General features: G+C 43.0%; 1 protein-coding gene across 1 annotated transcript in view; it reads right to left on the reverse strand.

Annotated features, from left to right (window-relative positions):
• The window catches only part of ESCO1 (establishment of sister chromatid cohesion N-acetyltransferase 1), a 28,628-nt gene extending 23,991 nt beyond the window's left edge, over nt 1-4,637 (reverse strand). The window contains exon 1 of the mRNA XM_018571687.1: nt 4,397-4,637. The gene's annotated coding sequence lies outside the window, so the exon portion shown is untranslated. The remainder of the gene's footprint in view (nt 1-4,396) is intronic.
• Between the last annotated feature and the right edge of the window lie 9,077 nt (nt 4,638-13,714).

Consider the following 13,714-nt stretch of genomic DNA (forward strand, 5'->3'; position numbering starts at 1 on the left):
CTAAGTCGGGATCCGCTCCGGCGTCTCAGTATACCGCGAGCTGTAGCCCAATTCGCGCAGTTCAGATCTTCGGCCGGGAGACGAGGAGAGACAAAAGGTAAGTCAATGCCGCAGCGTGCACTCCGTGGGAGAGGAAGTGCCAGTTAAGAGAGAAGTTAGCGCTGGATCCGACACTGACACCAGCGCCGGAGGGACTCCTGAAAACTACAGGTAAGAAGATGATGATCAGATTAAGAGGCAAGATTTAAGGTAAGTCCTTACACCAGCATTGGGAGGGGGGGGGCATTATTCCTTAACCACCTCCGGGCCGGCCGTAGTAAAAAAACGGCCGGCCCGAGCAGTGTTTGGTATCTATTTACCCAACACAACCCCATCTTTTACATTTACCAAAAATTGGGTATTATATTCTGTTTGTGTGCACTAAAATTAATTTAATGTATTTTTTCCATAAAAGTATTGGTGATATTAAAACTTTTTTTCTTTATTTTTCAGCATGGGAGGCCCACACTTGCAAATCCTCCGTTCTTTTTGTTTAAAATTTTTCAATTTCTCATTCTCTATTTGGTTCACACATCGCTGTCCCTCCCACCCCCTGCAGAAAATGCATTAAAGGAGAACTATGGGGTCAGTGTTTTTCCCCATAGTTCTCCTTAGGGTAACGGGAGGGCACAAACTAGCGTCCTCCCGTTACCCTAAGCTCAGTATACCGCGAGCTATAGCTCGTGGTATACTGAGACGCCGCAGCCGGAGCGGATCCCGACTTAAAACGACAGGATCCGCCCAGCTGCGTGAGTGACAGCTGGCTCTGCCTATCTAGAGGCAGAGCCAGCTGTACCCGCCCCCTCCCCCATCCGTTCCGCCAGTCAGCGCTAGCAGATCGGAGCGGGCAATCCAGCCCCTCCCCCTGTCACGGCAGAGAGCCGTGACAGGATCGAGAGGTAAGCGAACGCCGGTATGTGTTCGCTTACCTCCCGATCTACTGAGCCGACCTGTGACAGTCTCATTGTCACAGGTCGGCTAGAACTATGAGGTGAGTGAAAAGCACTCACCTCATAGTTCTCCTTTAAGGTAAAAAACGCCCAGCCTTTAGGACTACTTAAAATGTAATAAACATTCGCAAATGTTGTGCGACATAAAAATTGCAACCAATGTTTTTTTTAAATTCTACACGGCCTCTGCTTTCAGAAATTAACCGTTTGAGGGTTTTAAGCACTTTTCATAAATCCAGATTTTTACAAGTCTTTAAAGAAGAAAAGTTTGTTGTCTTTGCCACCACAATCTCCGGGTTCCTGTGAGCCGATTCCCTGAGCTTCTGGTCAGGGATCACGCACTTATGACTTCACAGAAAGTCCCCTTGATCTACCTACTCGGGACTACATGTCCCATAATTCCACATGTGTTCCCCATCTAGTCCTCCCTGGCTGCCTGTGCATGCAAGCGCAGTCAAGCATGGGCTTGGATTACCTCTCCCGGGAGGGCACAAGAAAGGGTGGCTCCAAAGGACCCTGCAAAGAAAACCAGGTACCCAGGGAAGCGATCTCTGAACTAGCTCAACTAAGAAGGCAAGCTATTAACGAAAAGGCAGCACACAAAGTGGGCACAGGGGTCAGCTGATCTAATTTATATTAACCTGTTGCCACCAGCCTCACACATATATACACTACCAGTCAAAAGGTTTCCCCCCCCCCATTTTTCCAGTTTTAATTGAAATGTAAGCAGTTTAAAAAGGAGAACTATGAGGTGAGTGATTTCCACTCACCTCATAGTTCTAGACGACCTGTGACACTGAGACTGTCACAGGTTGGCTCAGTAGATCGGGAGGTGAGCGAACAGATACCGGCGTTCGCTCACCTCTCGATCCTGTCACGGCTCTTTGCCGTGACAGAGGAGGGGCTGGATTCCCCCCTCCCCTATCCGCCAGCGCTGACTGGCGGAACGGACGGGGGAGGGTACGGGTACAGCTGGCTCTGCCTCTAGGTAGGCAGAGCCAGCTGTCACTCACGCAGCTGGGCAGATTTCGACATCGATGTCGGGATCCACTCCGGCGGCTCAGTATACCGCGAGCTGTGGCTCGCGGTATACTGAGCTTAGGGTAACGGGAGGACGCTAGTTTGTGTCCTCCCGTTACCCTAAGGAGAACTATGGGGAAAAACACTGACCCCATAGTTCTCCTTTAAGACCAATGAATAACCTGAAATGGTACAAAGGTAAGCTGTAAACTGCCAGACGTGAAATAAAAGAAGTTTAGGTTACAAAAACTGAAAAAGAATGTGCATTTCAGAGTTATACAAAAAGGCCTTTTTCAGGGAAGAAGTAATGGGTTAACAACTCATTTATTCTGCAGCAATGCAAGTAAATTAAGCCTTGAAAGTTTATGCTAACAATTCCTACAGGTGTCCTAACTTTTGTGGATTACTCACAAGCCCTCTGTCTGTATAAATGCAGAGTTGGAACAGACTGTTACTACACCCTCTTAATAAATATATGGGACAGCATTGTACTGCAGGAAGTAGTATATTGCTCTCAAAATGGCGAGAAAAAGGCAAAGAAAGGAAGACAACCATTCTAACCCTTGAAAGTGTAGGTATTAGAGAAATTGCAAAGAAAGCCAAGGTGTCAGTGAGTACAGTTTCCTACACCATCAAAAGGCACTTAGAAACTGGAGAAAACTGACAGGAAGAAGTCTGGCAGGTCCAAAGCCACAACAGAATCAGAAGACTAGTTTCTGAGAGTCAACAGCTTGCATGACAGGCAGTTCACAGGACAACAGCTTGAAACACAGCTTAACACAATCAGTAGCTTCACACTGATTGAAGTAAACATGTCTCAGATTCATCTGTGAAGAGAAGACGTCAAGCTACAGGTTTGGCAGGTCGAGTGACAGTAAGAAAGTCATTGCTAAGATGGTAAAATAAGAAAAAAAAAAAGAGGCTTGATAGGGCCATGAAACACCGCTAGTGGATTAGTAAAGACTGGAAGAAGGTCTTGTGGTTCGAATAATCAAAATTTGAGATCTTCGGTTCATCACGCAGGATTTTTGTACGCTGTCGAGTAGGCGAAAGGATGGTTCCTGGGTGTGTAACACCAACTGTCAAACATGGAAGAGGAAGCATGATGGTCTGGGGCTCTTTTGCTGGATCCTGATTCGGCAACTTGCACATTGAGCGGCCCCCTGAACCAAAACTACTACCGCAGCATTTTGCAGGGCCATGCAAAACCCTCTGGTGTACGTCTAGTTGGTCAGGGGTTCATCCTACAGCAAGATAATGACCCAAAACATACCTCCAGGGTGTCAGAACTACCTTAGAACTACCCCATCAAACTTGTTTGGGATGACCTGGATAGAAGGGTGAAAGCAAAGCAACCTGTAAGTGCAACACATTTGTGGCAACAGTGTTGGGGAAGAACTTTCGGAATATTTGACGCCCATTGTAGAAATTATGCCACAAGTGTGTTCAACTTTTATATCTGCAAAAGGTGGCTACTGTGATGAGTCATAAATGTGGACTACATTTTGTTAAAGAAAACAATAGCATGATTTCTTTTGGATTTCCAATTGTTTATTTGTTCTAGGCTTTATTTTCAGAGTACATTGAGACATCAAACTGCATCAATCTCAATAAAAACTGGGAAAATGGGGTTGTTCTATAACTTTTGACCGGTAGTGTATGTAAAGTGAACTGTTTAGTAGACAATCGGCAACCCCAGAACACAGACCGATGTGTCATGGACAACTCATGGTCAAGCAGCGATCATCAGAAGCCAGTAGAATGGGATCCCAATTATAGTAATCACTGTGCAACCAATAACAGAATGGCATCATTAGGAACTCCTTTCCATAGCATAAATTGCCCACTTAAAGGGCCAGCAGCAAGGGATTAAATATTAGGTTTTGATAACACTTTAAGCAGCATTTTTATACAGAAAGGATAAAAGATTATTTTATGGGGGGGGGGGGGTATTGTTTACAATATACAATGCGACAGGACACCCAGTTAGGGTTTAGGTCTAATGAATATACCTGAAGTATAGGTGCTGATCAGAACATGTATGGCGGTCAGAACATGTATTGCAATCAGCACTCCTATTTCCCTCTGCCTACAATCCAAGTGACAACATGCCTCACTATCCTGGAGGATTCAATCCCCAACTACAAGGCCACGATGAGAGCTGCAGTGAATGGAAACATGTTGAACATTTGTGCCCAATCCCAGGACTGGAGAAGCCCAGGGCCTCTATGTGTACTTTATAAATGGCACTAATCCCCCCCCTCTTATCCAGATAGGGCTGATGTGATCCCCTACGCATTCCTCTATATGTCCGAGCCTCCATAGACAGGCAGCACTGTCCCCTGTCTGTGGTATCAAGCCATACAGCTCCTAGCAGTACCACTAACCAGTCTGAGGGGGGAGCGCTCGAGTTGTTCGCCTTCTTTGCTCATCAGGTTCTTCTCCCACTTGTCGGTGCCTCCCTGGTAACGACTGACCGAACTGTCCGCTTAGCAGGACGGCAGAGAGCCCTGCCGTAAAGATATAAACACAGGGATCATCGGCTCCGGACGCAGAGCAGAAACTTCCCGGGCGGAGCAGTACACCGTCAGTGAAGGCGAGTAAAGCATGCGCACAGAGCTACTCCTGTAGCCCCGCCCCTTAATGCGGCTCACGACTCGTTTTCATCCCAATGCCACGGCTGGGATCCTTCGTCATACCGTTTGCTCGCTCCCGTGCGCTGCCACGGCGCTCGCTCCCGGTTTTGTGGCTTATGGTCATGTGATTCAGAGCATAGTTGGCCAGACCTCTGAGAGTAGATTGCTGATTAGGGAAGGTTGTATAGGATGATCTGCTGTGAATTCACTGTGATACAGCATGGGTGGCTTTGCGTAATAAAAGTTGTGATCTCATACGTGCACATTGAAAGCTTGTGCTCATTGCATATGAGTTCATTAAATATTTAACCACTTGCTGACCAGGGTTTTTATACCTCCTTCCTGTCCAAGCGCTGCGGTACTTTGACATTTATTTAGTCATGCAACGCTGTACTGAAACAAATGTTATACCTTTTTTGGGGGGACACATAGAGCTTTCTTTTGGTAGTATTTAATCATTTAATAATTTATTTTTTACTATATAACGAAAAAAGGACCGAAAATGTTTAAAAAAAAACCTGTTTCCCTATTAAATGTTATGAAACATTTATTATCACCCCAATTTTTGGTAAAATATAAAAGACAGGATCACGTCGGGTAAATAGATATCAAACATGTCAAGCTTTAAAATTGTGTGTACCCGCGAAATCGCAAAAAACTACTATACCCAAAATTGGCCATATGTGAAGCTTTATTAGCTTTTACTGCTCATCAGTTTAGTGTTATCACTGATTGATGTTCCGAAAATTATTGCTCATGTTCTGACGTCTCTGGTGCTATGTAACATGTGTGGCGCTATGGGCTCAATCGTCGTTTTCGCATGTAGGTGCACCCGAGGCATGTCTGCGTGTGTATGCGAATTTGTGTTCATTTCTGCGCGTTTTGCATATGTCTAACATGCGTACATTAAGATACGCGTTTTTTAACAAGCAGATTGAAAGACATTGTGGTGAATGGACAAACGCGTGCAAAAACAAGCACACAAATGTGCAAAACGCATGCATCGCGTGTTTTTCTTGCATCTCCATTGAAGTCTATGGAGCCGAACGCGCTGCGATCTGCCAAAAAAAAAGCTCATGTCCTTTTTCCATCGGTCATGCCTTTTACAGCTTGCCACAAAACTCTCAGGTGTGAACAGGAGCCATTCAAATAAACGGGATTTCTTGTGTTGAGTTTTGTCACGCTTAGATTTGAGCGCCAAAACGCCCAGGTGTGGGCAGGGACTAAAGGTACAGTAGGTGTATCACTGGTGGTATACTGTATATATTAACTCTAGTGGCACATGAAATAATACATTGATTATTTTAGAGACAGCAGTGTTCTTATGGAATTGTGGCTTTCTGAAAGGGAGAGAGACATCTATAGGTGAGAATGGTTAATTAAGGGCTGTACACTAAAGATGCGGAGGACAATAGGTGTACCTGAAACATATTGCTGCTGTTGGGTAAGTTGGTGACAGGTATACCTTCAAGATCCTGTTTTATGAGCAACAGGAGGACCAGTGTAATTATGATGGCACACACCCAGGAAAAGTAGGACAGGATCACAACAGTGTCCATAGGCAAGCTGATTTTCATGAAATAAAATTCTCTAAGGTGGTTTATATTGTCATTTATTTTCTTGCCGCAGTCGTTCATCATGGACCATGTTTGAACTAACTTTCAGAGCGCTAACAAAGGCAGTCCCTACAATTTCATGATCATACAAATATGCACCAATAAACCAAACAAAAAAAAGTTGCGTTAGAAAAAAAGAGAATAGGATTAAAGAACTATGAGGTGAGTGATTTTCACTCACCTCATAGTTCTAGCCGACCTGTGATAATGAAACTGTGACAGGGGAGGGGCTGGATTCCCCGCTCCGATCCGCCAGCGCTGACTGGCGGATCGGACTGGGGAGGGGGCAGGTACAACTGGCTCTGCCATTTAGATAGGCAGGGCCAGCTGTCACTCACGCAGCTGGACGGATCCAGACATAATTGTCGGGATCCGCTTCAGTTGTGGCGTCTCAGTATACCGCGAGCTGTAGCTAGTTTGTGTCCTCCCGTTACCCTAAGAGAACTATGGGGAAAATCCTTAGTTCTCCTTTAACATTTTCAAAATTAAAATAATTCAATACTTTTCCCTTAAACATCTTTACAAATTCAGTGTAAGGCTCCGGTGTGGATGGAGCCTTATGTAATAAGTTGGAACAGAGATGATCCACAACCAATCAGTTCTTTCATTCTGACTGCCTGCTCTATACTGATAAGACATGAATTATGATTGGTTTCTGTGGATTACTGAACTTTGCAACATTGATCTGGAACAGAATGAAAGCCAGTGGGTGGCAGTGTACTTACACAAAATGTTAGTCTGAGTCTTGGTTGATGATATGAGTGCTGCTTTTGGCAGATATACATTGTAAAAGTCACATTGAGCTTGCAACTTCTATCCTGTATTTGCCACACATTACAATATAGTTATGTTTACGACAGGTGTGTTGGCCTATAGGGTACTCAATTCATATATGTATGATTACACAGGGGTACAAGATAAGGTGCACTTTTTAGGTACCCAGCTAAGATATTTCATAGTTTACAAAATATAAAGTTTATTAATAAGCAATTAAAAACACACCAAAATGCTTGTCACACATGGATACACATAGCACTTAGCCTCCAACTGGATACCCACATCTATTACCCTTTAGCTAATATTCCATCATTGATACATTTGCCAAGACAGGCCAGACTTTATCATTGATTCACTATAATCAATGCAAGCAGTAGATATATGCAAAACGATAAAAAAAAAAAGGGTTAATACTTACCTGTGTCTCCGCCGCACGCTCCCGTCTGAACATCTGAAAATTTCTCAGGTGGCCATAAAGGATCTTGGGGTGGGCGCATGCGCAGTTCAGATGTTCGGCCGGGAGACGAAGAGAGACACAAGGTAAGAATACGGAGCAGCGTGCACCAGCACAGACTCCGTGGGACATCAGAGAAGAGGAGGACAGAGGAGTCAGCGCTGGATCAGAGACCCACAGCAGCGCTGGAGGGACAGCTAAAAACTACAGGAAAGATGAAGAAGATCGGATTAAGAGGGATAATTTAATGTAAGTCCTTACCTTAGCATTGTGGGGGTGGGGGGGGGGGGGGTTTTTGGCTTTTAAAAAACTACAGGAAAGAAGAAGATGATCGGATTAAGAGGCATCATTTACGGTAAGTCCTTACATTAGTGGTGGGGGAGGGACTTTAGCCTTTAATGTCACTTTAATCTTGCTGTATATAATATTTAGATCTGTATTGTGTCCAATGTTGTCATTAGTGTAGGATCAGCTAAATTAAATAATGGAAGGGATGGTACCCCTACTCTCTGAATACACCATACTGGGTTGTGTGTGCTCCCTCTCCTCATTTATTTTGATCCCCCATCTCTTATTCTTGCCAATGATCCTTTCCTTCCTTTGTTTCTTACCCTAACTTGACTCCTTCCCACCATTCCTTCTCTCTCTTACTTACTCTTTTTCTGCAATGCATGCTTTCATTCCTCCTAGTCTCTTATTGTCTTCACCCTTTCTCCTTCCTCTCTTCCTTTTCTAATCCTTACCCCGCCTTAGATCCCTCATTCACTTCTTCCTTCCTTCCCTATTCCTTTCTTCTCACTTCTTTCTATTTACTGCTCCCTTCTCTTCCTGACCACTTTATTGCTCCCTTGCTGACCATTCTTTTTAGTGGGACCACTCTTCAGCTGTTAAAACGGTGAGATACTGTTTACAACAGCTAGAAAAGGTTATAGCCATTGATTGGACCTTGTACCGCCGTCCACACCAAAATTGTCTCAGCCACATATAACATTGCTAAGTATCTGGCTTCTATCCTATCATCCTTAGCAACATTCCCTGGAGATTCTCCAGCTGACAGCTGCATGTAAATAAATGAATGGGAAATCTGGTGACATTGTTAACTTAATATAACCCCATAGCCACACGTGTTCAATGACATTGGGTACATATAGCTATGCCTATATTTAGTCAATGACTTCACCAGCGATCCCACCCCTTCGTCTATATTTAGCTGCCAGGCCAGGAGCTGTCATTTGTGTCAAGGAGTCCATCAGGTTAGGATCGTGGTGTGCGACCAGCATTTGTTTTTGTTTTGGTGGGTTTAGCAGCTTCTTTCATTCCGATTGAGATGGATCTGCATCGCTGGATGATGTGATTGGCAATGGACGGGCATTGTGGCTAATGTTTTTTTATGTTAATAAAGGACTTGTTAAAAGTTTCAGGGTCTTTATTTACATTGTCATTATTTTTATGAATGAGTAGGGGTATCACGTATCCCTGATGTATTCACGTGGGGAAAGTGGGGCAGATATCTGGTGCCCCTCTATTTTTAAGGGGGCATTCAGATTTTGATAAGCCCCCATCTGCAGACTCCCATGTCCTCTTCAACAAAGGGACAAGGTGCTTTGCCAGAGGGGTGCTTCTAGCTAGTCACCCTCCCCATGTTGACGGAATGTGCCCTGCTATGGTTCAAAAGAGGGAGGACTTATGCTGGCTGCCAGACTGCATGCTTGCATAAGAGTCTGGTATGGATTTTAGGGGGGAACCCCGCGCCATTTTTTTGGGGGGAGGGGGGGGGGTTTGTCCCATAAAATTCATACCAGACCATAGGGCCTGCTTTCGATTTTAAAGGGGAACGCCACGTAAGTTTTGTTTGTTGTTTTTTTGCATGGACTTCCCCCCTTAAAGTCCATACCAGACCCTCATCAAGGATAATTGTCTAATATTGATCTTGGGGTGGACCCCACATCAAGAGAAATGTAATTTACCAGCAAAAAGGTTTTTTGTTTTTTTTCTACATGTCAGTTTTTCTGTAGTACATTGTATGCATTGTACAGATGTGCCTCTTTACAGTCAGGTTTAGCTATGTACTGTATGTCTATGTGTGCCACTAAAGTGTCTGTATGGGTGTCAGATGGTTGGACAGGGGCACAATTTTGTTGCTTTTACTCTCCTGATAAGAGTACAAGCAGCTAGAGAGGTCAGGGATGGCTTATAAAATACAGTATTTTTCTGCCTGATAAAATTATGTAAATATATATGTGATATTAAAGTCAAAAGGCTTTTAAACTATTTCAAATGCTGAATATATCACTAACAATGGATGCTGCTTCTTGATGTTTAAAAGTTTTAATTTCCTGCAGAATCAGTTGGTCCCCTGGGCACTGGTCCTAATATCCTGTTTTAGAGTGTCTCTTTTTCCTTGCAGAGTCCTATGGAGCCACCATTGTGTGTTCTAGTAAGCTGTGTGTGTTTCCACAAACACACAGGCACAGAAGGGTGAGCTGCTTCTCTGCTCCCTGCTCCCAGCTCTTCCCTTCCCCAGGCTAGTAGATAGATAGCTGCTGAAGACTGCTCTGTCCCTTGTGATATTCTACTGGACAGGAAGTTCAGATGAGCAGAGTTGAGAGAGTTAGAGCTTTTTGGAAACATGGTGATTGAAAGTGCTTGGTCAAACATTTTTTTTTTGTTTTGTTTTTGTTATTTTTCAGTAATGCATTGAATAAACGATGCACTAACACGAACATCGTGCGCGTGCATATACAGTAGTGTAGACATTGGTATTGCTGCGTAACAGATGACATTATAACAAACATGGCATACTTGTAGCAATCACCTATCTGTGCATAAGGAGGTGGGGAAGTGTTTGGTGGGGATCCCACCATTACGATCAGAGCAGACCAGAAGAGGAGAAGATCATTCTTTGCTGGGCAATGTGTATTTGTTTGACCCAGATTCATTATTGAAAACAGTTTGAGAGCCTAATACTACTTTAAGTCTAGAATGGCCCCAATAACTCCCCCCTCCTAAGACTCTTTGTGAAAACAAGAATGTTGCATTTATTTACTACATACCTTTTTTGTAAATTTTTCCTATTTTTCTTCCCCCTCCTTAATTGTTTACTTTCTTAATTCTGTAAAGAACACCAGACTGTCGGGAAAAAATCCATGTCTTCTCAGGTGTAATTCCAGGTGCACACAAGATACTTATTCAGCCTTTTCTCAATATAGTTTTAGCAAAAAACAATGTTTATAACAGTTTTCTTCAAATGACATTTCTCTCTAGTTTGCAAAACCTTTTCATTTCTAACTTTAATTTGGGCTGCAGCAGAGTAAGCACTAATTTTGTAACCTAGGTTCTGGTATAGCTGAGTTCAAATGTTCATCTTAGAGAACATTTTAAAATAAATCATAAAGGGTCTCTCCCTTTATGGTCACCATGTGACCCGTATCTGGCCAATTTATTGTTTGAACAGAATTATAATGTGATAAGCACAATGTGACACCACCAAGAAGATATTGGACAAAATCTCAAAACAATGAGCAACCAACTGCACCTTTATGGAATGCACAAGACACACACTGGAAGAGTAGAAGCAACTACATCAAGTGGTCATAGTAACCCAGTACTTTAGGAGGAGCAATATGTTATCAGGGGGCCAAAAGTCCATCAGTTCAGTTCAGGGAACCATGGGTGCAGCTATTCTTATAGAAGGTTTAGAGCTGCACAAAAGCAGAACTTGTAGTCCCTGTGAGAACAAAGGTATCCTGCAGAAGGAATTTAGTCCCACAAACCCTCCTGGATGGGACAACAGTCCACAGAAATGTTGCTCTACAATGTCTAGCATCAATGCTCTTGGCACCCAGCACCCAAAATAGGTTAAACACAGCTGTTTACAGGTTAGGCCTAATATTAAAGGCTAGAAGTTGAAGGATAAGGTTAAGGGAGCGACATATTTGATTACACTTTAGGTTTACTTTTATAGATTAGCTTAGGGTTAAGTCTATAGTAAAGTTTGGATAAGTGTTTTTTTTCATGTGAAGTGCACTTGTCCTTACTGCCTACACCCCGACATAAAGTAACCCATGCACCCCATCCCATATTCACACTTACCTGCATCCCACTGCCAAAATCTTCTTACCACTGGCTATGCATGTACAGTCATTCTCAAAGTCTTCAGTGGAACCATCTCCCAGTTTCAGAGAGTCTTAAGAATTAACCTGGAGAGTATTTATTGTTAAAGCAGAACTGTGGCCTGACTTTAGATATTCAAGAATTTAAATATTTTTAACAAGCAGTAAATAAAAGCAAAAGCAGATTTTTAAAAAAAATGCCTAAATGATGTATCTTCAAACACTGTGGAGTAATCCATTTTCCAATTTCACAAGAGAAGCAGTGCATTCCTTCAAGTTTGATCTCAGCCCCCTGCTTTCCCCTCTGCTTCTCCACCTGCTCGGTGCTTAAACTGGCAGGCTGCAAAGTCACGGCTTAGAAGGGTAGCAGAATGAGCCAAACTGCTGAAATGGAAGTGAAAGTGTTTTTGTGATGACTAGTTACACCATAGTGCTACAAAGGTCAGTGAGAACTTGTTTTAAAGCGTATTTACTGCTTGTTAAGAATACGTAACTATTGAATGCCCATTGCCTGGCCACAGTTCTACTTTAAAGTTTATGCATACCCAAAAGTTTCAGTTTTGGATAGCTCTATGCATATCCAAAACTGTATCTCTCTCTCTTTAGAGATTTTCTTTCCCTTCCTGTTGCATCTCTGGCACAGAGATGCAACAGGAATGCAACAACAGGAATGCAACAGAGATGCAAGTGAAGTTAAAATCTCTCAAATAGAACACAGACAGCAAGTTAAAAAAAAAGACCCGCCAATAAATATATTTTAGGATTTCAAAATATAATATATTAAAGCTTACAGATCCATACATATGGTGGCAGCATTAGTTTTATTTTTTTCGGGATTTGTTTCCCTTTACTTTCACCTGGCAATAATTCAGCCAGTAACACATTTCCTGTACTAGGGTAATAGGGATGCACAGATACTTTTCGAGTACCAGTGCCGATAATTGGCATTTTCATAAGAACTACCAGGGTTGCAGAGGTTGCAGCTGGGACCTGGCTCTGGCACTCCACCACTGTCCTGAAATCATTAGTCTGTATTGTTTTAGAAAAACTGTCACATGACAATAAACAAAAATGTATCAGTACTCGTACTTGTAAGTACTCGGCAAGTACCAGTACTCGTACTTGCAAAACTGGTATCTGTGCATCCCTTTATTTATATTTAGAAAAAACTAAATCGTACATTAAAACAGAGATGTACAAATCCCAGGAGCTCTGTGTGCTCCTTACAAATGACAGCGGCCTTCTAATTTTTGAATTTTTCTCTAGTGTAGTCTTGGAGCTCAAAAGTATCGGTACTCGTACTTGTACCGAGTACTGTACTTGGTATCTGTGCAACCCTAGTAATAATGCTCACACCCTTTCCCATGGCAAAGTTTCTGTAGTCCTCAGAGCAATGGCACTAATAAAGAATGCAGCTGAAGCAGAGATCATAGGAAGTTATTTGCTGACAAGATTTCTGGCAGCGTATTTTTTGCACTTATCCAACAGATGTAACAAACCATTTACAATGGTATATTTAACTGACAAGGGGAGGACCAAGGGAGAAAATAACAAGTTAATTGTTAGGGTTTAGGAGTGTAAAGCCAGGTATACGCATGTTGCATTTCAACCGGGGCTAGGTGCCAACCTGGGAACTATAGGCTGGTCAGTCTAACATCGGTAGTTTGTAAAATGCTAGAGGGCATAATAAAGGATTATCTGGTAGAATTTGTTCAGGAAAACGGGATAGTTAATGACAATCAGCATGGGTTCAGGAAAGATCGTTCCTGCCTAACTAACTTGCTAACTTTTTATGAGGGGGTAAGCAGAAATATGGATGGAGGTAAGCCGGTAGATGTGGTATATCTGGATTTCTCAAAGGCATTTGATACGGTACCACACAAACGCTTGCTACACAAGCTGAGGGCTATGGGCATAGATGAGGTGGTGTGTTCGTGGATAGAGAACTGGCTACGGGAACGGGTCCAGAGAGTATCTGTAAATGGCACCTTTTCAGACTGGGCTAGTGTAATGAGCGGTGTGCCTCAGGGTTCTGTGCTGGGTCCCATATTGTTCAACTTATTTATTAATGACATCGGGGAGGGTGTTAACAGCGATATTTCCGTGTTTG

The sequence above is a fragment of the Nanorana parkeri genome, unplaced genomic scaffold (genome assembly GCF_000935625.1).
Source record: "Nanorana parkeri isolate BGI_ZX_2015 unplaced genomic scaffold, ASM93562v1 scaffold1810, whole genome shotgun sequence".
NCBI lineage: Eukaryota > Metazoa > Chordata > Amphibia > Anura > Dicroglossidae > Nanorana > Nanorana parkeri.